Here is a 25,659-nt window from a genome sequence, read left to right as displayed (position 1 = left end):
TCTCCTTCCCCCACCTCATCCTAGTTTCAAACTTCCAGCTCAGCACTGTCCCCATGACTTGTCCGACCTGCCTAGTTCCTTTTCCACCTATCCACTCCACTCTCTCCTCCCTGAACTATCACCTTCATCTCCTCCCCCACTCACCCATTGTACTCTATGTCACTCTCTCCCCACCCCACCTTCCCCTAGCTTATCACTTCACGCTTCAGGCTCACTGCCTTTATTCCTGATGAAGGGCTTTTGCCCAAAACGTCGATTTCAAAGCTCCTTGGATGCTGCCTGAACTGCTGTGCTCTTCCAGCACCACTAATCCAGAATCTGGTTTCCAGCATCTGCAGTCATTGTTTTTACCTATGTTTCTAATCAACCTTTTTAAAGATGTTATGACAGAAAGTGAGACTTGAACCCAGGTGTCTTAGTTCAGGAATAGAGACAGTACCACTTCACCACAAGAGGGCCACAAACCGCTTTTTTTTTTAAATCTGTCTTTCTAATCAACCTGTTCAATGATTATATTACACACCTCTGAAGCAGGTGGGATATTATCCTAGGCCTCCCAGTCCAGGGGTCTAAAGAAAAGGTCATGGGGTAGGGGACAGTAAAAAAAAAGTTCCTTTTTTTTGGACCCTAAAATTTTGTTCATCTCTTAAGCCTCTTCCCTTTCTCTTCTCAGACCTCTGTGCTAGGATAAAGTCTCATGGGAGAGTCAGCATGCAAGAGTTGGACTGATAAGTCTGTTTTCGTGCTGTACATCTGTGACTTTGTGGGAGTGCCCTGCTTAAACCCCCACCTCAAATGCCCATTCTTCACACATCAATCCTGTCACTGGCTGTAAGTTACTGCTCCAACACCAGAAGCAGCACAACTGAACCTGAACTAATTCTCAACCAGGGGTGCTAAGAATAAATCTGGATTATTGTGGAAAGAATTTTGAGGGATAGGATTTATGACTATTTGGCAAAGCATAGTGTGATTAAAAGCAGTCAGCATGGCTTTGTGAGGGGCAGGTCATGCCTCACAAATCTTATTGAGTTCTTTGAGGAGGCGTCAAGACAGGTTGATGACAGTCAAGCAGTGGATGTGGTGTATATGGATTTCAGCAAGGCATTTGATAGGGTTCCCCATAGTAGGCTCATTCATAAAGTCAGGAAGTATGGGGTACAGGGAGATTTGGCTATCTGGATTCAGAATTGGCTGGCTGTCAGAAGGCAGAGAGTGGTTGTAGATGGGAAGTATTCTGCCTGGAAGACAGTGTTGAGTGGGATCCCACAGGGCTCTGTTCTTGGGCCTCTGCTCTTTGTAGTTTTTATAAATGACTTGGATGAGGAGCTTGAGGGGTGGGTTAGTAAATCTGCAGATGACACAAAGGTTGGAGGTGTCGTCGATAGTATAGAGGGCTACTGCAGGCTGCCGCATGACATAGGATGCAAAGCTGGACTGAGAAATGGCAGATGGAGTTCAACCTGTATAAATGCAAGGTGATGCATTTTGGAAGGTCAAACTCGAATGCTGAATATAGGATTAAAGACAGGATTCTTGGCAGTGTGGAGGAACAGAGGGATCTGGGTGTGCAAGTACATAGATCCCTCAAAGTTACCACCCAAGTGGATAGGATCGTTAAGAAAGCATATGGTGTTTTGGCTTTCATTAACAGGAATATCGAGTTTATGAATCGTGAGGTTTTGCTGCAGCTCTACCAATCCCTGGTGAGACCACACTTGGAATATTGTGTCCAGTTCTGGTCTCCCTACTATAGGAAAGATACAGAGGCTTTGGAGAGAGTGCAAAGAAGGTTTACCAGGATGCTGCCTGGACTGGAGGGCTTGCCTTATGAAGAAAGGTTGAATAAGCTCAGACTTTTCACTCTGGAGAGAAGGAGGAAGAGAGGAGACCTGATTGAGGTGTACAAAATAATGAGAGGAATAGATAGAGCCAATAGCCAGAGACTTTTCCCCAGGGCAGGATTGACTGGTATGAGAAGTCATAGTTTGAAGATATTAGGAGGAAGGTATAAAGGAGACATCAGAGGTAAGTTCTTTACACAGAGAGTTGTGAAGGTATGGAATACGTTGCCAGCTGAAGTGGTGGAAGTGAAGTCATTGGGAACATTTGAGCAACTGCTGGACTTGCACATGGATAGCAGTGAGTTGAGGGCTGCATAGGTTAAGTTACTATATTTGACATTAGGATTAAGTCTCGGCACAACATCATTGGCCTAAGGGCCTGTTCTGTGCTGTACTTTTCTATGTTCTATTTTGTAGAAAGCAATAACAATGTGCATTATAGAAGTGCCTTTCATGTCGTAGACTGTGGGCAGATCTTGGCTTCATATTTTGGGAGAGATATGTTGTCCTTGGAGGGAGTACATGTAGTTTTACAAGAATTATATCTGGACTTCAAGGATTAAGTTATGAGGAGAGATTATACAAATTGAGCCTGTTTTCTCTAGAATTTAGAAGCTTAAAAGGTGATCTGATTATGGTATTCAAGATATTAACAGGAAAAGACGGGGTAGATAAGGATAAACTATTTTCCACTGGTTGGAGATTTTGGAACTAGGGAATAACTCATGAAGTCCAACTGGAAAGGAACATTGTTTCAGAGATTAAAACCAAAATAAAAGCCACTACTCTGTGTACATAGACTAGTCCCAGCCTGAGACAGACGGTTCTGCAGGTCAATCCCCAGGTATGTTTTTCATATATCCAAAAGTGTTAACAGAATGGTTTTCCCACCATCATAACACTGATTTTTTTTTCCGTGATTCTGCTTTTTTTAACGTCAACTTTTCAGAGATGTTATTACACATATCTGGAGCAGTTGGGACTTGAACCCAGGCATCGCAGTCCAGTTCTTCAAGAAAAAAGTCTTAAACCTACATTTCTACTGCCCAGATGGGGCTAGGTCACAGATCAACCATGATTGCTTGAAATGATGAAACAGGTTCAAGAAACTAAAAGACTTATCCTTATTCCCAAGCCAAGAAAGACAAGAACAGCAGGTGCATGCAAATACCATCACCTGCAGGCTCCCCTTGAAGTTAAGCAACATCCAAATCTGAAAGGATATTGCTGTTATCAGAGAGTTCATTACTGAAGAAGGGCTTTTGCCCGAAACATCGACTGTCTTGCTACTCGAATGCTGCCTGACCTGCTGCGCTTTTCTAGCATCACAATCTCGACACAAATATTTATGATACAAATGGTAAATAAGCCAAATATTAAAACACATTTATACTATGTCTTAGCATAAGTTATACATAAATTGCTTTTCCCAGATGCTAGTTGTATTCTTCACTGTTCATTCTCCTTACATCCTCTGTCTCCATTTCTCAGAACTAAGTTTTAAATCTTTCCTTTTCTTTCATTATTGCATTCACACACCAGCTATCCCAATCCGAATGTGGTCAATATGAATCACTGTCCAGTATTCATTTTCCCTCTTTTTGTTTTATCTCTTATTCCAACTCTAATTTATTTGCTTCAACTACAGTTTATTGGGGGCAATGCATAGAAGCAGCAGTATTAGGCCTCAGTTAGGTACAAGATTAGAGGTTGCAATACTACTGGTATGGTGAGAAAAGTTACCAGTAACTGTCATAATGGGTCAAATAGGATCTTTAAATTAAGGTCCTATAATGGTAGACAGGGATGCTGGCATCCTTAAATTAAGCCTTCAGTGACGATCTTAATTAATTGCTTTCAGTGAACCATAATTTTTCCAACTCCAATACCCACAGATATGCGAGATAAGCTGATAGAAAACTAATAGTTCTTATTACTACTCTATCATTGATTTCAAACAAAAAAAAACTTACAAGTCAATCTTTAAATCCCCTAATACATACAGACCAAATATCTCATGCCACTAGTTCAAAACCCAAACTCTAAAACTAGTGATATCACAATAATTAAAGTGTGAAGTACACACTTTAATCATATGCCTTATTACACTTGGGCCTTCAAATTTCAATTCCACCCTCAGGACCTTCCTTTTGGATGTGGCAAAATCTTATAGCATTATAAAATGTTCATTCTCTACCTTGCCTATATGCTTTCCTTTCATTTTCCATCTTTATCCTGCTAGAGTTTATATAGCTGACCGAAAAAGGTATAGTTTTCTAGATCAGAATGTAATCTTAAGCTATTTCTGCTGCCTGTCTATTAGTTGCAACCCTTCAACATTGGCACTAATTACAAAAAAATGAGTTTAAAATTCTTCTGAGCAAATTTGTTTTTGAGAGCTCCATCCATGGTCCTTACATGCATATATTCACTTAGAGAGTCATAGAGATGTACAGCATGGAAACAGACCCTTCGGTCCAACCCATCCATGCCCATTAGATATCCCAACCCAATCTTGTCAGAATTACTTTGTTTTACCCTATCAAATTGAAAATAAGTTTGCCCAGATTGATTTTTCAAATTTGAAACTTTGCCTGTGTTCTTCAGAAACAAATTCATGCGCCAGAATAACCTTTTTTTTACATCATCATAATCCATTGAAACCTCCTGTAATAGCAATGCATAGACTCCATGTGTTCTAGCTATCAATTTACTGTGGAACAACAAGGTCCAAACTTTACTTTTTTTTTAAATTGCATAAAGAAATCCACATCTTTGTTACATTTTAGTAGGACCTACAAACAAACAAATGTAAACATTTCCCGACTGGGCTTAATGGATTATGATTATGATTTTCCCCAGGAACAGCTTGGGAATCTAAAGTCTTTTTTTTAAATGCATAGTTTACACCAGTATTCTCTAACTCTACTGTTGTCTTTTCCATTTTCTCTTGTAAAATGCTCAGGCTCTCTCTTTCTCTTCTCACTGAAATACAAGTTTTAAGGTTTTTCATTTCCTTGTTTTTCAATTCCAATGTTCTTTCCTTCTCCATTTCAAGCCACTTTGTAATTGAATCCTTGCTAACTCGAGTGACTCATCTCTCTGTTACCAAGTCCTTCTTGTATTTCCAAAAATTCCAAATACTTTGTCAATACTCACACAACGTTTGGTTTCTTGGCTCTGGGAAGAAATTCCAGCTCTAATTTATTTGCCAATTCTAATAGTCTGGCTTTTATTAATTCAATTAAATCCAAAAAAAACAGGGATAGCTGTTCCAACTGGTTTAACTGCTTCCAATGCCAATTTGTTTTAACTGCTCCAAGCAATTATAACCAGAATAACCTTTTGATTTTTTTTTCAAATCAGGAGCTGTTGTGTGGGATAGGAGCGCTCATCGTTACAACACTGTGGCTCCCTTAAGGATAGAGAGCCTGTGTGTGAGGCTAAAAAGACAATATTTCTCTCTCTTTAGGAGAAGTGACTAAGAATAGGAAGTTAGCTAGCTATTCTCACTCACTATGCATCATTTGCACTGGAGAGACTGCATAATTAGTATGGCAGTTGCTGTAGGTCTGCAGTAAAGAGTTGAAAGGAATCAGAAAGAAGTTTGGCAATCAGAAATGGCACCTGATTGCACCCTATGAACTGTTTCCCCGAATTTTCTTTTTCTCCATCTACGACATGCAGTTTTTGTTGTTCTGATGAAGAGTCGCTGGACTCAAAACATTAGCTCTGCTTTTGTCCCACAGATGCTACTGGACCTGTTGAGTTTTGCCAGCAGTTTCTGCTCTTGTTTCAGACTGTCAGCATCCATAGTCTTTGTGTTTTGTTTCTGTCTTTCTAAATTTTTTGTAAGTGTTTAGAAGGTGGGCAATTTAAGTTAACTTAATAATTAGTATCCTGTTTGCTTTTAGTTAGAACTGATTTATTTGAAATAAAGAGTAGTTCTTGTTAAGTGCAAAAACCTGGTCAGTGTTTTCTGTTAATGTTAGATCATCAGAAAAGGAAAATTAAAAATTTTGGAGTAATTTGATTCAATCTTTAACTTTTTGATGATCCCAGGAGTAATGGGGCTTGGGTATCAGTGCATTTCCCCAAGCGGGTTGTGATAAAAGTTTGGAGGCTCTTGCTAGGGTTAATTTGAAACTCAGACAGCAAAGTTTGGGAATTGGAATTAGCAAATGATAATGGATTATAGGAAGCATCAAGTTTTGTATTGTAAAAATAAATACTTGAAACTGCTAAAGATTTCCTGCAGATAATCTGGGCAATGAAATATTGGAATTCATCGATATTGAACTACATTGAAAGACGTATGAAGGAAAGATGGAAAAGCTGGGGGATGGACGGATGGATGGTCCTGTGCACATACGCGTTAGTGCAGCAAGCATGAGCTAAACGTTTTGCAATTTAAAAGGGAATACTACATTATACTTGACCCTTTCAAGTTAAGGAATTTGTCAGGTGAATACATGCATTAGAAGCTGAAGTTATCTATATAATTCTCAGTGATCATTGTCTTAGAAGAATTACTACCTTCTATAGTAAGAATCCATGTTGAAGGCCAAAGGGTTGCAACTGCTGTACAGATACTATTAATAGCTGACAATAATGAGTTGATGTATAAAACTAAACATTTTCTGTTACGCCCATAGATTCCAAAATGATAAAAAGAAAGAAAGTGATAGAAAGTAGAAAAGGAAGGCAAGTAGCCTGGGTAAGGAGTAGATAGTTGGGAATGCCACATTATCCCCTCCTCATATCAGAAAGGAAGGCACCGAGAGTGGAGGTAAAAACAAAACTGTAGTAAAACAATCAAGCGGGACACCTTCATTCACAATGGTGGAAATTGGGAGGAAGTCCACATGGTTTATTGGCATCCAAAAGAATGCATCCAAAAAGGGAACTCAAAAGGAAAATGCCATGGGTCAAGCTAGCTTGAACTGCAACCAAGAGATTAGAGATAATCATTGCTTAAGTGTAGGAGAAATGAAAAGGTGGATGAGAGATATAAAGACATTCTGTCTAAAGGTAAGTTATTTCTCTTCAAAGATGTAGCTAAATCCAGCGTGCAGAAGGATTTAGCTGCACATGCAGAGAGTGAAACAAAAGCCAAACAGGATAAGTTGAAAGAATATTCCAGTTACAATATACAAAACCCAGTGTGTAACTTGTTGCCTGGACCAGTGATAGTTGGATTTGTCAAGAAATTATTTAGCTGGAGAGAAAAACTTACAGCTTTGCCTACAATCACATGAGTCTGAGTGAAGCAAAACAGATGAAACAGTACAGAAACCAGTTCCAGAAATTTTCCATCATGTGTAGTCAGCACAGCTCTGGCTAAACAAAATCCAAAATCAAAAGTCAAAGTAACAGCACAAAGTTACAAGAGCCAAAACTCTCTCAAAGAAGGAGGATAATTCTCAAAGTTTAGCATGTCTTCATTAAGTGGGGTCCAGCAGGCAGATTCAGGGTTAACTAAGTTTGTCACAGTGAGCTTACATTAAATTTGAAGCTAAAGGAATTTCAGAGGACTATTATATAAAAACAGTAGTCCTGATGAGAAAGTTTAGACACTCTCACAAACCTGCAAATGAGAAATGGATGTTTTTTCCAACAGTGATACCATTGACATATTGTAAGGAGAGCAGCAAATGAAATTCCTCTGATGTTTGATTTATTGTTGTCACATGTATCTACATACAGTGAAAAGTTATGTTATGCATGCAGTACAGGCAGATCATTACATACAAGGACATACTCATCATAGTTGTTTAGATAGAGCGAGGCATACAAGGCTTTGACTGTACAAGTGTACAAAAGCAAGATCAACATTCAATTTGAAACTAGAGAGAGGTCCGTTCAGCAGTCGAACAACAGCAGGGAAGAAGCAGTTCTTGAAACTATTGATATGGTCTATATATTCTGCCTGATGGAAGAAGTTGGAAGACAACATTGCCGGGCTGGGAGGGGTCTTTGATAATGTTGACTGACATTCCATGGCAATGAGAAGTGTAGATGGAGTGCATGAATGGGAGGTTGGCTTGTGTGATGGTTTGGGAGCCATACATATAACTTTCTGCAGTTTATTATGGTCTTGGGCACAGCGGTTGTTGTACTAAGCCACTATGCACCCATATAGAATGCTTTAAGGTGCATGTATAAAAGTAGGTGAGGCTCCTTATGGACATGCCAAATTTTCTAAGTCTCCTGAGGAAGAAGCGTTGCTGTTGGGATGATGCCGTTCCTTACTAAGTTAGATTGTCCTTAGTTTTTTTCCCCCAGGAGGTTTTAATCACAGACTCTGAAATGTCTGGTGTTGGTTGACTTGAGAATGCTTTCGGGTTTTTTTTTAAAAAAAACACTTTGTACAATGAAAAGGGGAATGGTCAATTCTCCCAGTTCAGCTTCACTCTAGTTTGGTTTGGTTTTTAGCAGTCTGGCTGTTCACAGAAAGCATTCAGGCCATTTGAGGCTGCTGCTCCAAGAAACAGCTACATGGAAGAGAGTGTTCCATGCTGCCACCTCTCTCTCTCTTGGTCCTGTAAGACCTTGTGTTTGAATTTACTCTTTGTGCCAAGGGGTGTTTATGGGGATTGTTGCAAATGTTTGGAACAGCATCATTACATTAGGATAATCTGTTGGGTTTTTGGATAGGTTAATTTATTCAGTATTCTTTCTCTTTTGTAAATAAATACTGCTGAAAATGTGTTGCTGGAAAAGCGCAACAGGTCAGGCAGCATCCAAGGAACAGGAGAATCGATGTTTTGGGCATAAGCCCTTCTTCAGGAAAGAGGAAGAAGGGCTTATGCCCGAAACATCGATTCTCCTGTTCCTTGGATGCTGCCTGACCTGCTGCGCTTTTCCAGCAACACATTTTCAGCTCTGATCTCCAGCATCTACAGCCCTCACTTTATCTGTAAATAAATACTGTTTTGTTTAAAACTAAGTGGTTTGATCAGCTGTCTCTCTCCTGGAATATCCACTTTACACATTTATTTTTATAAATATTTTTATTAGAAATTTTCAAATCTTTTACAGAACATTTATATACAAAAAAGAACAATACCAAAATAAGATAGAGGCAGTACAACAATACTATTAATAATGAACTGCCTACTATTCCACAAGAACACATGTATCTACTTAGCTTAAACATCAAACAAATTAGAAATTAAACTGAATTCAAATTAAATTAGATCACATTACTTTATTCTATTTTACTCACCACACCTCTACTCAGGCTCCCACCCCTGGGAGCACCAGTCACTGTAAGCGTATTCTTTTCCCCCAGCCTCCCCCTCCCAGGGCCCCAGGGGTGCCCAGACTGATTCCCATGGCTGTACCATAGCCCTAGTTAATATTGCTGATAAATCTGTGTCAATATAATTTAGAAAGGACCGCCACATCTTGTAAAACTGCACCATTTTGTGGTGCACTATATTTGTGAGGTAATCTTGGGGAGATGCTCCATCATCAGCTTATGTCACCCCATAAGACCTGGGGTGTTTTTCCAATGTCCACTTCATTAAAATGTTCTTCCTCGCACAGTGGGTAAGAATGTTACACAGTCTCCTCCTGTGCTCCCCCAGAGGGGGCAAATTTGGCAACCCAGAAGAAGAAATACCAGGTCCACTTTACCTTCAATCCCCAGGATGTCCTTCAGCTCCCTTACTATAGCATTCCAGTACCTCGATTTTACAAAATGACCAATAACAGTGTGAGAGTGTCTATACTAATGTTACATTTGGGACACGCTGGTGACGCTCCTTTCTTGAATTTAGCTAGCCCCTCTGGTGCCATATGAGCCCAGTGTAAAATTTTCAATTGCATGGCCTGCGCTTTGTTACATATTGAAATTTTCCCTACATATTCCCATATGTCTTCCCGTGAAATATCCTCTCCTGGCTCCCAATTCCACGTCCTACAGAGCCCCTCCACATCCCCTAAGGCACGTCTTTTCTGTAAATTATACAAAGTACTAACCAAATGAATGCCCATACACTGAAGAACACTTTTATCCACATCTGACTTGTAAAACTGAGCCAGGAGAGTGGTCTTCCTCAGTAGAGAACATAGAACAATGCAGTGCAGAACAGGCCCTTCGGACCTCGATGTTGCGCCGACTTGTGAACTAATCTAAGTTCATCCTCCTACACTATCCCATCATCATCCATGTGCTTATCCAAGGATTGTTTAAATCTCCCTAATGTGGCTGAGTTAACTACAATGGCATGCAGGGCATTCCACGCCCTTACCACTCTGAGTGAAGAACCTGCCTCTGACATCTGTCTTAATCTCTCAATTTGTAGCTATGCCCCCTCGTACAAGCTGACGTCATCATCCTAGGACAAAGACGTTCACTGTCTACCCTATCTAATCTTCTGATCATGTTGTAATGTCTCTATCAAATCCTCTCTTAGCCTTCTTCTTTCCAATGAGAGCAGACCCAAGTCTCTCAGCCTTTCCACATAAGACCTTCCCTCAAGACCAGGCAACATTCTGGTAAATCTCCTCTGCATCTTTTCCAATGCTTCCACATCCTTTCCGAAATATGGCGACCAGAACTGTCCACCATATTCCAAGTGCAGGCACACTGGCATTTTGTAAAGTTGCAGCATGTCATTGCAGCTCTGGAACTCCATCCCTCTACCAATAAAACCTAATGCACTGTATGCCTTCTTAACAGCACTATCAACCTGAGTGGCAACTTTCAGGGATCTATGTACATGGACACCAAAGATCCCTCTGCACATCCACACTACCAAGAATCCTTCCATTGATCTAGTACTCAACTTCCTGTTATACTTTCCAAAGTGAATCACCTCACATTTATCTGCATTGAACTCCATTAGCCACCTCTCAGCCCAATTCTGCAGTTTATCCAAGTCCCCCTGCAACCTGAAAACAGTCTTCCACACACTGTCCACTACTCCACCGACTTTAGTGTCATCTGCAAACTTACTAACCCATCACCTACGCCTGCGTCCAAGTCATTTATAAAAATGACAAACAGCAGCGGTCCCAAAACAGATCCTTGTGGCATACCACTAGTAACCGGACTCCATGCTGAACATTTTCCATCAACCACCACTCGCTGCCTTCTTTCAGAAAGCCAGTTTCTAATCCAAACTGCTAAATCACCCTCAATCCCATGCCTCTGCATTTTCTCCAACAGCCTACCACGTGGAAACTTATCAAAGGCTTTACTGAAGTCCATGTACATCATGTCAACTGCCCTATTCTCATCTACATGCTTGGTCACCTTCTCAAAAAAACTCAAACCTCATTGAGACATGACCTGCCCTTGACAAAATCATGTTGACTATCTGCAATCAAACTGTTACTTGCTAGATGATTATAAATCCTCTCTCTTATAATCCTTTCCAAAACCTTTCCTACAACGAAGGAATGCTCACTGGTCTATATTTACCTGGGTCATCTCTACTTCCCTTCTTGAACAAAGGCACAACATTTGCAATCCTCCAGTCCTCTAGTACTAAACCTGCAGACGATGACTCAAAAGATCAAAGCCAAAGGCTCCAATACCTCCTCCCTAGCTTCCCAGAGAATCCTCGGATAAATCCCATCCAGCCCAGGGGACTTGTCTACTTTCACTCCTTCTAAAATTGATAATACCTCTTCCTTACTAACCTCGATCCTTTCTAGTTTAATATCTCATTCTTCTTCTCTACAATATTCTTCTTTTCCTGAGTGAAAACTGATGAGAAAGGTTTGTTTAGCACCTCTCCGATCCCCACAGGGTCCACACTCAATGTCCCACTTCTGTTTTTGACTGGCCCTATTCCGACCAGTCATCCTTTTGTTCCTCACATACCGATAGAAAACTTTAGCGTTCTCCTTTATTCTACCTGCTAAAAACTGCTCATGTCCTCTCTTTGCTCTTCTTAACTCTCTCTTTAAATCCTTCCTAGCTAATCTGTAACTCTCCATCGCCTCATCTGAACCATCTTGTCTCATCAACACAAGCCTCCTTCTTCCACTTAACAAGAGATGCAATTGCTGTAGTAAACCACGGTTCTTACTTTATCACTTCCTCCCTGCCTGACAGGGACATACCTATCAAGGACACGCAATATCTGTTCCTTAAACCAGCTCCACATTTCCATTGGCCCCATCCGCTGCATTTTGCTACCCCATTCTATGCATCCTAATTCTTGCCTAATCACATTATAATTGCCCTTGCCCCATTGATAACTCTTGATCTGTGGCATGTACCTATCCCTTTCCAATGCTAAACTAAACGTAATTGAATTATGGTCACTCTCTCCAAAGTGCTCACCTACAATTAAATCAAACATCTGGCCTGGTTCATTACCAAGCACCAAATCCAGTGTGGCTTCCCATCTTGTCAGCCCCTTGACATACTGTGTCAGGAAACCCTCCTGTACACATTGGACAAAAACGTATCCATCTGATGTACTAGAGTTATAGCATTTCCAATCAATGTTGGGGACGTTAAAGTACCCCATAATGACCACCTTTTCCTTTCACTCCTACCCAGAATCATTTTGCCGATCCTCTCTGGAACTCTGCGGAGGCCTGTAAAAACTCCAAGCAGGGTGACCTCTCCTCTCCTGTTTCTGACCTCAGCCCATACTACCTCAGTAGACAAGTCCTTGTCAAAAAAAGTTCTTTCAGCCACCGTTATACTATCCTTAACTAACAAGGCCACACCTCCCCCTCTTTTACTGCCTTGCCTGTTCTTAATGAAAGATCTGAACCCTGGAATCTGCAACATCCATTCCTCACCCTGCTCTATCCATGCTTCCAAAATGGCCACAACATCAAAGTCCCAGATACCTATCCATATTGCAAGCTCACCTACCTTATTTCAGATACTTCAAACCAGCTTGCTGTCTGCCAGCACATTCCTGTGACCACGAAATCCTGTCCCTGTCCTCCTTACTCTCATCCTCCTGTGCACTGGAACTGCATCGCAGGTATACAATCCCTTATCTGAAAGTACTGGAAAAAGGTCCCTCAAACGCAATCATTTTTCTGATGTAGCTGGCTAAATGACATCAAGACCTCCCCATCGAATAAATCTCCCAAACAAGAGATTCCCTTATTCTCCCAGGCCTTAAAGCCAGTGTCCATTGCCCCAGGTCTAAATCCTTGGGCTCTATCAACAGGGTAAACAGAGAGGTTTGAAACCAATTGACCTCATCTTGCCTCATTATCCTCCAGGCTTTCACCGTTTTTAAAATGATTGGACTCTTACACTGCTCAGTCACGGATTTCACCTTATCCATGAATAATAGATTAACTGGGGGACATCTCGACTTCAACATCAAACAAAATAGAGTCTGAATCCCCTGTACCCAGTCACCCATATATGCTAATAAAGTGCTTATTAGATATCTCTTCAAGTCCAGAAGGCTACCCCACCCCCACCCCCCAACACACCCTGCGAGAGCTGCAATTTAGTAAATTTAATTAGGGGGCATCTGTGACACCAAATCAAGGATCCAAGTCAACCACTGAGTCTCTGTAATACTCACCTGGGTAGCAACAGGAGCATTCTCATGGGGTACAACAGGCGAGGAAGAATATTCATTTTAATCAGGACTATTCGGCCGAACCATGATAACGGTAATCCCTCCAACCGCTACAAATCCTGTTTACCTTCTCCAATAGTTGTACATAGTTAGCTTTATACAGTAAGTGGAAGGCAGGGGTAATAAAAATTCCCAAAGACAAAAAATAACCTTTTGACGACCATCTAAACGGGAGCTGCATTCCATTCTTCAGATCAAGCACTTCCACTAATCCCCCACCGGCACAGCTTCAGATTTTGTAAAGTTGATCCTATAGCCTGAAAAGCTGCCAAATAAATTAATTGTTTGAATCAATCAAGGTATGGATCCCTCTTGATTGGTCAAGAGCAAAAGGACATCATCAGCATATATTACGTTCCCCCGTTCCTACCCCTGGCACTATTTCAGGGTCACTCTTGATAGCCTCATCTAATGGCTCAATTGCCAAGGTAAATAACCGCAGTGAAAGGGAACACTCCTGTCAACTACCTCTCCAATATTAAAGTTATCTGGCTTAGTGCTGTTTGTGATAGCTGCTGCCTTAGGATCATTATACAACACCACTCATCTAGCAAAGGCTCCCCCCAGACCAAAGCGCTCTAGGATCCCAAAACAGGTACAGCCATTGTATCCAGTCAAACGCTTTTCCTGCTTCAAGGGAGGCCACCAAACCCAGGATCAATCTTTGCTGGCATACCTGCACTACGTTCAGTACCCTCCGGATATCGTTGGAGGAGCTATGGCCCTTGACAAAACCCATCTGATCTTCTTTTATAATATGGGACAACACCTTTTCCAACCTCAGGGTCAGCGTCTTGGATAGAATTTTAAAATCTACATTCAGCAATGAAATTGGTCTGTATGAAGCACAATTCTTTGGGGGTCTTTCCCCTTCTTTAAACTGAGGGAGATATTAGCCTCTCTAAGAGAGTGGCAGACAATCCCGTGTGTATGAATAGTTATACATCCCCAGAAGTGGGTCCACCAACACATTTATGAATTCCTTATAGAATTCACTTGGGAATCCATCTGGCCCCAGTGCTTTACCACCCTGGAGATGCTTCATTGCTTCCTGCATCATCAAAGGCGCATTCAACAGGTAAACCTGTTCCACATTTATACTGGGGAGGTCCAGGTTCTCAAAAAAAAGGACTGCATTCTCACTGCACCGTGTTAGTCTCCTCCAACTGATATAGCTCTGCAAAGTATTCCCAAAATCTAACATTGATCATCTTCTACTCATGGGTAACCGTGCCAGCCTTCTCTCTAACAGACATAATAGATTGGGAAGCATTTTTCTTTCTAGCCAGTTATCTACCTGGTTTATCTCCAAATTCAAATAAACAAACTTTGTTTAGCAAAGGAGACCTCTTTCTTTTTGCCACTTGAGAGAAGCCCGGAGAGCCGTGACCCACTGCAGCTTGACCAATGAAGCCCTATTATAATAAACTTCCTCAGCTATCTGCAGTTGCGTCTCCAGCATCCGTTGTTGCTCCTCCCTCTGCCTCCTTCTAGTCATTGAACACAAAATAATCAGGCCTCGTAAATAGGCCTTAGTGGCCTCCCAAAGTATTGCCGGATTACTGGCCGTACCCAAGGCCCTGAACTCTTGTGATGTACTCAACGAATTTGCTATCCCTTAACAGGAATGGGTCTATGCGCCAGTGGCGTGCATCCATTCCACCACCTTTGATTTTAACATCTAAATATACTGGCACATTGTCCAAGACAGCTAAATTCCCAATGTTGCATGCCAATGTTCTGTCCAAACAATCAATGGCATAAAGAAAAAGTCAATTTGCGTGTGGCACTTGTGTGGGTCGGAATAGAAAGTAAAGCCTCTTCCATTAGGGTGGGGGTGCCTCTACAAATCCACTAATCCCAACTTCTCACACGTGTTCATCAACTGCTTAGTTTGCATGGGCGTACTTGCCGGGCCCCTTGGCACCCTGTCTACCTTGGGATCTTTTTAGCGATTAAAATCCCGTCCGATAATCGTGCAGTGCACCCAAGACTCATTAATTTAGCAACTGCATCAATTAGAGATTTAAGAGGGCGCACCGGGGGACAATACACATTCAGGATGCCCAACTCTCCTCCATGTATTAGAGCTTTAAGACTGATGAACCATCCATGTTAGTTCTTAATTTGCTCAGTTACCTGGAAAGGAAGGTTCCTTCTTACCAGTATAGCCACTCCTCTACTCTTGGAGCTAACGGAGGAGAAGAATACCCTGTCATAATTCCCCCCCCCCCCCCCCCAACCCCCAGCTTCAGATGTTCCTTATCAGTTAAATGCGTCTCTTGCAGCAGGGCAACATCCACCATTTCCTTCCTAAGGCTTGACAGCATCTTCTTTCTATTAAATCAGGGAATGGCTCCCTTTTCCATTCCAGGTGCACCACCTGAACAAATTACTAGCCATGATCATCCAGGGCAGCCTATGGTTTCCCAAGAGGAAGCTTATCTGTTGCTCACCGCACCTCAAAGACATTAACTCTATAAAACTACTTCTATAAAAACTATAACTAAAAAAAAACTAACCACTACATTTAACTTAAGCAAACACCCAAATAGCCCTCAATTCACTAGAGATCTCCGCCCCCCCCCTTTCCCATAAGGGACATTCCTCCCAATCCTTGCTATCATCCTGGCTCTTTCCAGCTATGGCTGTGCCTGAGCCTGAGGCAATTCACAGATGAAAACATGTTATTTACATTCTGAGTTAACAATGAATGCCCATTCACTCGCCACCCTGCCCCCACGCCCCTCTCCACAAGTATAGGCATCCACAATCCAAAAAAAGGACAGCAGTAAAATGGCCCCAGATAATACCCAACCAGCCGATATACTAAATCGTTCCGGTTTTACATCAAGACAGTATGTATAAAGCTGATAACCACAAAAAAAAAAGGAGAAAAGGGGCAAATAAAATAAAAAGGATACAGTTGTCTGTAACGATGCCCCTCCCCCGACCCTAGTCCTTTAATTCAGAGAATTCAAAGTCCTTCGCCTTTTCTGCAGAATCAGAATTATAAACCGACTCTCCATATACCAAGCACCTCAAGGCCGGCTACCTCAAGGAATACTGAATATTCAGATCCCTTAATTCTCTCTTAACTTCATCAAATGCCCATCTCTTCTGAATTATCGCTCCTGAGAAGTCCTAAAAAAAAGCATTATTATTGAGCCTTTTGCATTAAAGCCTGTGGATCTCTTCCCAATCTTCTTGCTGCAATCACGAATGGTTTTCTTTTATTATGCAGGAGTCGCACTAGGACCACACGGGGTGCGTGGGTCCAAACCGGACCTGCGCATTGTGATCTGGTGGGCCCGCTCCACACTCAATAGGCCCGACTCCATCTCCTGGCCCAGGAACTTCAGGAGCCACTTCTCCAGAAAACCAAATGAGGTCTTCATCTTCCTCGCATTCCGGCAGGCCCACAAGCTATACGTTTTTTCTTCTACTTGTGTTTTCTAGGTCGTACACTTGCTCCTGAAGGACCCAAACCTGGTCTTCCAGCATTCGGATCCTTCCTCCCGAAACCTCTGCCACGGTCCTCTCCTCCACTGCCTCTAGTCTTCGGTCCAACAATTGAATTTCCTGCTCATGCTTTTTAGCATGGCAGATAGTAGTTCCACCGCTGCTTCAGTCTTTTCTCTGAGTTTGCCAAACTCAGTAACTGCTGCTGCCCCATTAAATCCAAAAGGAGCTGCCCCGGGAGTTTGAGCAATAGCTACAGGCACCCCTGATGCAGTTGGGGAGTGCCCTGCCCACTGCACTCCTTTCGGCCACTTTCCTTTATTTGCTTTCATCCTGATCTTAAAGCTGTCAAACCAAATTTTAGCAGTTCCAGATGTTCAGTAAATTTATATGAGCAATTTTTTTTCTCCGAGGATGGTTAACAAGAGGGTAAATGTCCACCTTGCCAGGGGGATATGGCACACAGCCCAGTGCAGCAGACAACTCAGACTGCCGCCATCTCGGATCTCCATCCACTATACACCTTAAAACAACTAGCAAAGTTAGGATATGTACTAATTTCTTGAAATGTTTTGAGGAGGTCTGGCCTGGTCCATAACACTGTACCTTCTTGACCATTACATCTACGTGGGAGGTCCAGGATAGATTGTTGGTGATCATCACTCCTAGGAACTTTACACCCTTGACCCTCTCTACCTCAGCTCCGTTCATGTAGATTGGGGCATGGCCTCCTCCTTTTTTCTTTAAGTCAGTATCAGTTCTTTAGTTTTGCTGACATTGAGGGATACCAAGCATTCTTTGGTACTGGGATGATGGAGATCTTCTTCAAAGCAGGTAGCAACTTCAGATTGTAGCAAGGAGAGGTTGAAGATGTCAGTGAATACTTCCACCAGCTAGTCTACAATGATCTGAGTGCACAGCTGGGTACTCTGCCTGGGCCAGTCGCTTTCCTTGGGTTCACTCTCAAGAAGCCAATCTGAAGTCTGCAGCGGTGATGCAGGAAATAATACGTCTGAGGCTATTGAGGCAGGTGGACACAGCATCACTAGCATTCTGCTTGAACGGAGAATAAAAAGCATTGAGTGCATCAGGGAAGAATGTGTTTTTGTCTGCTATTTTGTTTTGCTTCATTTTATATCCCATTATGTTGTCTCGGCCTTTCCACAGTCAACCGTTGTCTGTGAGATTAGTTTGGGCTTCTAACTTGTCTGGTACTGCCTCTTGGCATCTCTAAAAGCCTTGCAGAGGTCGTATCTGAATTTCCTGTAAAGGTCTGGGTCATCTGACTTAAATGCGGCATGCCTGGTCTTCAGTAGGCAGTGGATTTTCCGGTTCATCCATGGTTTCAAGTTGGGGAACACACTGATTGACTTCTTTAGTATGCAGTCCTGTACACACTTGCGAATGAAGTCCATGACGGTGGTGGCATACTCATCTGGGAAGACATGCAAGAATATGAAAAACTCAAGCATCAATAAATCAGACATCTTACCAGGCCAAAACTTCATCAGGATGTAGGCAATGCTATTACATTTGTTATACATGAGACAGTAGGAAGAGCATTATTCTTGGCAATGTCCTGTGAGGTGGAGGCATACAGTCAGGATTGATATGGCCTAGGAGTCCTCAACATTGCCTTTGGAACCCATGAGGTCTCATAGCATCAGGCCAAATATGAATAAGGAGACCTGCTGATTATCCTGTACTCCTACTCTCAGCTGATGAATCAGTACATCTACATTTTGATCATAACTTGGAGGAGGCCCTGAGTGTACTATGGGATTTCTATTTCCACCATCAAAAGTCGCTCATTGGCACAGCTACTGACTAAGCTAGTCACGTCCTAAAGGACACTGCTACTAGTGTGGGAGCCAATAAGAGGGAAAAATATATTTGACATTATTCTCATGAATATGCCTGCTGCAAGATCATCTGACCATGAGTGTCTGTAAGAGTGACCACTTGCACAGTGCTTGTGGAGACAAAATCATCTTCACATTATGAATATCTTCCATTGTGTTATGTGGCATTATACAAAATGGGATTGACTTTGAACAGATGTAACTACTCAAGACTGGGCATCATGAAGTGTTGAGCCATCAGCAGCAGCAAAACTGTACTCAAACAATCTGCAACCTCATTGGCTAGCGTGTACCCCAACTCTACAACAACCGTGGACATTGGGCCGCTGGAAAAGTAGGCTGGAGAAGTAGTAATGGGAAACAAGGAAATGGTGGAGGAACCGAATAGGTACTTTGCATCAGTTTTCACACTGGAAGACAGCAGCAGCATACCAGAATGTAGCGTCCATCACTAAGGGGAAGGTGCTGGGAAGCTGAATTGTTTGAAGGTGGATAACCAAAAGGACTACACTCCAGAGTTCTGAAAGAGATAGTTGCGGAGATTGTACAGGCATTGGTGGTGATTTTTCAGGAATCACTGAGGTCAGGGAGAGTCCTAGAACTGGAAATTGGCTGATGTAACACCTATTTAAATAGGGAGGGAGGCAGAAGACAGGACATTATAGGCCAGTTAGCCTGACCTCAGTCATTGGTAAGATTTTAGAGTAAATTATTAAGGATGTGATTACAGAGTACTTAGAATATATGGTAAAATAGAGCTGAGACAGCATGGCTTTGTCAAGGGAAGGTCTTGTCTGACAAATTTGTTAGAATTCATCGGAGGAGGTAACAAGTTTGGCAAAGGAGAGACAGTGGACGTGATCTATTTGGAATTCCAGAAGGCCTTTGACAAGAGAAGAGAACCCATGGTGTTAAGAACAAGGTAGTGGCATGGGTTGAGGATTGGCTTACCGGCAGAAGCCAAGAGTGGGGATAAAAGGGGTCTTTTTCGGGGTGGCAGTTTGTGACGACTGGAGTTGACAGAAGTCAGTGTTGGGATCACAACTATTCACATTATACATTAACAACCTGGACAAAGGATCTGAGGGCATTGTCACTAAGTTTGCAGATGACACAGAGAGGTGGAGGGACAGGTAATGTTGAGGAAGTGGGAACACTACAGAGAAACTTGGACAGGTTGGGAAAGTTTTCAAAGAAGTCGCAGGTGGAATACAATTTGGGAAAATGTAAGGTTATGCATTTGGTAGGAAGAATAGAAGCATAGACTATTTTCCGAATGGGGAAAGGCTTTGTGAAAATCTGAAGCACAATGGGAATTAGTAGTCCCAGTTCTGGATTCCCTTAAGGTTAAGATGCAGGTTCAGTTGGCAGTCAAGAGGGCAATGTTAGCATCCGTTTCAAGACAGCTAGAATACAAGAGCGGAAACATACCGCTGAGGTTATACAGGCCTTGTCGGACTGCACTTGAAATGTTGAGAGCAGTTTTGGACCCAGTAGCTATGGGACAGTGTGTTGGAGGAGGCTGAGAGGAGATTTACAAGAATAATCCTGGGTATGAAGGGCTTATGATATGCGGAACGGTTGAGGTCTCTGAGCTGTATGTCATGCAGTTTAGAAGGATGGAAGAGGATCTGATTGAAATTTACAGAATACTGAGGGGATTGTATAGAGCAGACAAGAACACTTTTCCCACTAGTAGGAGGGACTAGGACCAGAGGGCAGAGCTCAGTGAAGGGATGACCCTTTAGAATTAAAAGGAGGAGGAATTTCTTCAGCCAGAGGATGATTAAGTCAATGAGTGTACTTAAGACAGACTTGGATAGGTTCCTGATTGGTAAGGGATCAACAGTTACAGAGAGGAGGCAGGAGGATGAGGTTGAGAAACACATCAGCCATTGGTCAGTGGATCAAGGGTTATGAAAAGAAAGCAGAATAATGGAATTGAGAGTCAAATCAGCCATGATCAAATGGTGGAGCACACTTGATGGGTCAAATGGCCTAATTCTGCTCCTACGTTTTAGAGTCGCTCACATTGCCATTAAGCCACCTACTCTCCTGCCCGATTTAATAAAGCGTGCAGGAAACCATGTTGGAAGCACTATCAGGCAGACCTAAAAGTGAGGTGTCATCCTGCTTAAGTTACAACACAGGATTATTATACTAAATACCACAAGCAGCAACAGCAAGACAGAGCAAAGTGATTCCACAACCAACAGATCAGATCAAGCTCTGCAGTCCTGCCACGTCCAGTCAAATAGTGGAGGACAATTAAATAACTCCCTGGAGAAGGAGGCTGCACTAACATCGGCACTCCCAATAATGGTGCATCCCAGCACATCTTCAGCCAGAAGTGCCAAGTGAACTATCCATTTTTACCCCTCCAGATGTGCCCAATTTCACAGATGCTTGAATACAGCCAATTTGATTCACTCTACATGACATCAAGAAATGGCTGGAGGCATTGGGTACTGCAAAGGCTATAAGCCCAACTATATTCCGGCATTAGTATTGAAGACGTGCTTTAGAACTTGCCAAGATGTTACAGTAAAAGTAAAAAACTGGTGACTACCCAATGTGAAAAAATGTCCCGTTATGTCCTGTGTATTAAAAGACAGACAAACCCAACCTGACCAACGACTGCCCACTCTGTCTTCTTGATTATCGGTAAAGTGATGGGAAGGTGTCAACAACAACAGAAGGTGAGAGTGGTTACTCTTCACATCAAGTTCACATTTGAGTGAGTAAAGCATCAAGAAGCCCTAGTAAAACTAGAGTCAATGGAAATCAGGGGGAAAATTCTCTACTGTTCGAAGTCATATATGGCAAAAAAGGAAGATAATGGCATTATGGACTAGGCCAGACCACACAAAATATTCTGAAGCAGACAGCCCCAGACCATAACTTTGCAATTTGTTTCGGTAAGTGTACAATGAAAATTACCCAGATTAAATTAGCTAGGATGACTAATAGATTTTAAAACAGACAAAATTTTATTCACAAGGAAGGAAAGAACAGAACAAAGACTCCCTACGGAACTCAGCCTATCCAACTAGACTTAATTATGTTGTTCCGAATATACACAACAGTCCCAATAAGCAAACTCCCTTTAAAAACCAGTATAAATGGAACACATGCTTACAGGTTGAAGTTGAGGGGCAGAAAGGGAGGAAAGAGAGCATGCGAGAGAGACTGCACAGCACCCTGTTAAACTTCCCATCAGTTCAACACTGAACTAAAACTGCTCAGCTAGAGAGCTGACCACTCCCATTTCTTTGAATCTAAAGCGTGACCACTTTGGCCTGAAGTCTCATCTGTTTACATATCTCATCTGAAAAGGCCTCGCAAAATCCTTTTCAGCTCTGTACCAAACCAGACTGATCGAAGCCCAGCCCGGTTTATTGTCCCTCTGAAAAAAAAGAGTCCTTGAGCCAAGGAGCAGCTTTTAGAAAAAAAAGGATTAGCCCAGTGACAATGGTGGTTGTGGGGGGAATCATGAAATTCAGCTGTAGGACATCTCATTGGGAGTTACTCACGATCGAACCCTCAGCCCATCCATTTTCAGTTGCTTAATCTATGACATTCCCTCCATCATAATTTCAGAGGTGGGAATGTTCTCTGATGATTGCACAACATTCAGCACCATTCATGACTCTCCAGATACTGAAGTAGGCCATGTCCAAATGCAGCAAGACCTGGACAATATCCAGATTTGGACTGCCAAGTGGCAAAAAAACATTTATGCCTGACGTGCTAGGCAATAACCATCTCCAATAAGAGAGAATGTAACCATTGCCCCTTGACATTCAATGGCATTACTATAACTGAATCCACTTCGATCAGCATCCTGAGGTTATCATTCACCAGAAACTGAAAGGGACTAGTTGCACAAGTACTGCGGGTACAAGAACAAGACGTGAGGAGAGAGGCCATTCAGCCCACCCACACCAACCCTCTGAAGAGTATCCCACTCTCCAACCCAGTCACTCCACATTTATCCTGGCCAATCCACCTAACCTGCACATCCTTGGACCCTGGGAGAAAACTGGCACAACCAGTGCAAACTCTACATAGACAGACAGTCCCCCAAGATGGAACTGAACCTGGGTCCATGGTGCTGTGAGCCACCATGCTGTCAGGACTCCACCAACTCGGTTGGGGGGTGGGAGGTGGAAGGGGTGGGAAACTGTATTCCCCACTTGCCTGAATTGGTACAGCTCCAACAACACTCAAGAAGCTTGACATCATCCAGGAGAAGCAGCCTATTTGATTGTTTGGGGATGTGGTGCTATTCACTCCTTCTACCAAGGATGCTCAGTTGCAATAATGCAGCTGCACCAGATGCACTGCAGAAATTCCCCAAGGCTCCTTAGACAGCATCCCACAAGCCCATGCCCAATACCATCTCGAGAGACAAAATGACCTGCAAGTTCCTCTCCAAGCCACTCACCATCCTGATTCCGAAACACATCACCATTCCTTCACTGTCAGTCAAAATTCTGGAACTCTCTCCCTAAAGGCACTGTGGGCCTAACTACAGCAAATGGACTGCAGCAGTTCAAGAAAGCAGCTCACCACCACCTTCAAGAGCAACTCGGACAATAAATGTTGTTCCAGCCAGCGACATCCACATCCCATAGATGGCTTTCTAAAGGCATTTCAACAAAAGTTGTCTGAAGGCTGTGGTAACTAATTCCTACTAGGACACTGGTGCAAATGTTACCACTGGACTTTCTGTCCTTTACCCAGGAACAAAACAAAATTAATGAAGTCTATCAACCCAATTCTTATTCACAATCGGTGCTGGAAAATACATACGAGAGAATCAGAGATAATTGCGAAACGTCCCATGATCAATAGCTTGGAAATATTGTGGTAACACTCACATAAATAAAAGCAACTCATCAGGATGTCAGAATGTTAAACACCTCCAATCATACCATTCGACAAAGATGGAAGGAAAAGAATAAAAGAATCGGCAAAGATGCTTCAATTTCATACCTGAATGTCTGTGTCAGGCCAGGTCTCTTGCCACTATGACCTATTGGAACCATAATTTTACATGAAACAGCAATGATTCATCCATAAAGTAGTGAAATGGTGGAAATGGGAATAGCAGTTTCCATTTTTCAACGTGCAGCAGATCAATCAGCATCACAGCGTCTGAACGCAGAGGAGTCACTAAGAACTGATTTTGGAAAGTCCCACCCAAAATGCTGACCCATCTTTCACTATCAAACGAAAATCCCAGACACTCGCTAAATCAAGCTGTTTCATGAATCAAGGTGCATTAAATCAAGCTGTTTCATGAAATATCCCAGTAGAGACCAGCACCGTAACAGTTATACCCGAAACACTGACTTCTCCACCTCCTGATGCTGCCGTGTTCCCGGCTTGCTGTGTTCTTCCAGCCTCCTGCTTGTCTACCTTGGATGCCAGTATCTGCAGTCTTTTTGTCTCTAACTATAAACAACTCATCATTTAGCCCATCCGTTGCTGCGGGACACTATGTACACCTGCATTAGAACATTTTACCGAACCTCCCATCCCTCGTTACAAGATTATATAAAACTAAATAGCTTTCAATTCGAGGAGAATTAACGTCACGTGTATTGTGCATATACCGACCGGTACTCGAACATAGAAGAGCAGACCCAGTTTGCCCCTTTATCCATGGGCTGACATTAAGATATAAACTCGAGTACACCACACAAGTGTGTTCATATTAGTGTACAGTAAAAGTGCAAGATTTTTGTGTCATAAATGTTCAAAGATCAACAGTACAGCGGAATACCGGAGCATAATTCACCCCTTCCCTTCATTCAATAACTCCAGCAAACCACCCGTAATTCTTTAAGCTCTTAAATTAAAATGGACAACATTGACTACAGTCAAAAACATGTATACTCATAACCGCCAAACAAAGCCACTACCTGAAGACTTGAAATGACAAGTTATTTTCCTTATTTATCCTTAACTAGATTTCCCAGCTGCAAATAAAGTCATTTAAAACATACTATAATGCACTTACTGGTTCCTCAGTGCCTACACTTTCACGTGAACATTCCTGCCATCAAATATCGTTTCTGCGTTCAATCTTTGAAAGCAATATGAAGCCGTTTAGGAAAACGATATCCTCTGACCATAATGGCAAACATACATGGGTCAGTTCATACGGAGATGGGTTGAACCTGACCGGAATCAGAACGCCAAAGATCCGCTGACCGAATGATCGGCCGTTACTGTAGCATACACACACGTATACATGTGACAACCATGTGATTATCATACACTAATCAAAATTCTTCAACTTGAAATTCCCTCAACCATCCCCAAAGGGTAAGGTGCCAGGTGGAATGGGGGATGGGTTAAAATAAGACATGGGAATGCTGCAGGGCTGACGCTGCACTGTTAATAATAGTTGCCCATTCAAAAGCGTTTTAAACAGTTGAGGGGCATGAAAGCGCATCAATGGCAATTTCATCATAATATCTACGATCCGTCATAGAGAAAATCCAGAGTGAAATTAAAACGAAAATTAATAAAGCAAAGAGAGGCTATGAAAAATATTGGCAGCAAAACAGAGAAAACGTAAAAGATAATTTACAGATACATAACAGGAAGGTGATAACTAAGGGAAAAAGTACGATTCGAGACCCAATGGGTAATTTACATGAGGTGAAAGATGAATACTTGTTTCTATATCCACAAAAGATTGGACTGTGCAGTCATTTTAATTAAGGAGTGGGCAATAATAGTGGGCAATAATATATCATGAGAGCTAAATGTTAAGGGGTTTAGGTGATTAATAGTTAATGCCTGGGTGAAATGGATTCCTGGTGGCTAAGAATAACAAAAGAGGAGATAGGGCTCTATCATTTTTCCATTCTCCCTGGCAATGCCACAGGACTA

General features: G+C 42.2%; 1 protein-coding gene across 1 annotated transcript in view; it reads right to left on the bottom strand.

Moving 5' to 3' along the window:
- LOC122554242 (CMP-N-acetylneuraminate-beta-1,4-galactoside alpha-2,3-sialyltransferase-like) overlaps positions 1 to 25,032 on the bottom strand; it is a 627,037-nt gene extending 602,005 nt beyond the window's left edge. Inside the window, exon 1 of the mRNA XM_043698962.1 lies at positions 24,779 to 25,032. The gene's annotated coding sequence lies outside the window, so the exon portion shown is untranslated. The remainder of the gene's footprint in view (positions 1 to 24,778) is intronic.
- Between the last annotated feature and the right edge of the window lie 627 nt (positions 25,033 to 25,659).

The sequence above is a fragment of the Chiloscyllium plagiosum genome, chromosome 11 (genome assembly GCF_004010195.1).
Source record: "Chiloscyllium plagiosum isolate BGI_BamShark_2017 chromosome 11, ASM401019v2, whole genome shotgun sequence".
NCBI lineage: Eukaryota > Metazoa > Chordata > Chondrichthyes > Orectolobiformes > Hemiscylliidae > Chiloscyllium > Chiloscyllium plagiosum.
Note: the sequence above shows the minus strand (reverse complement) of the source record. Positions and strands in the feature narration are given on the sequence as shown.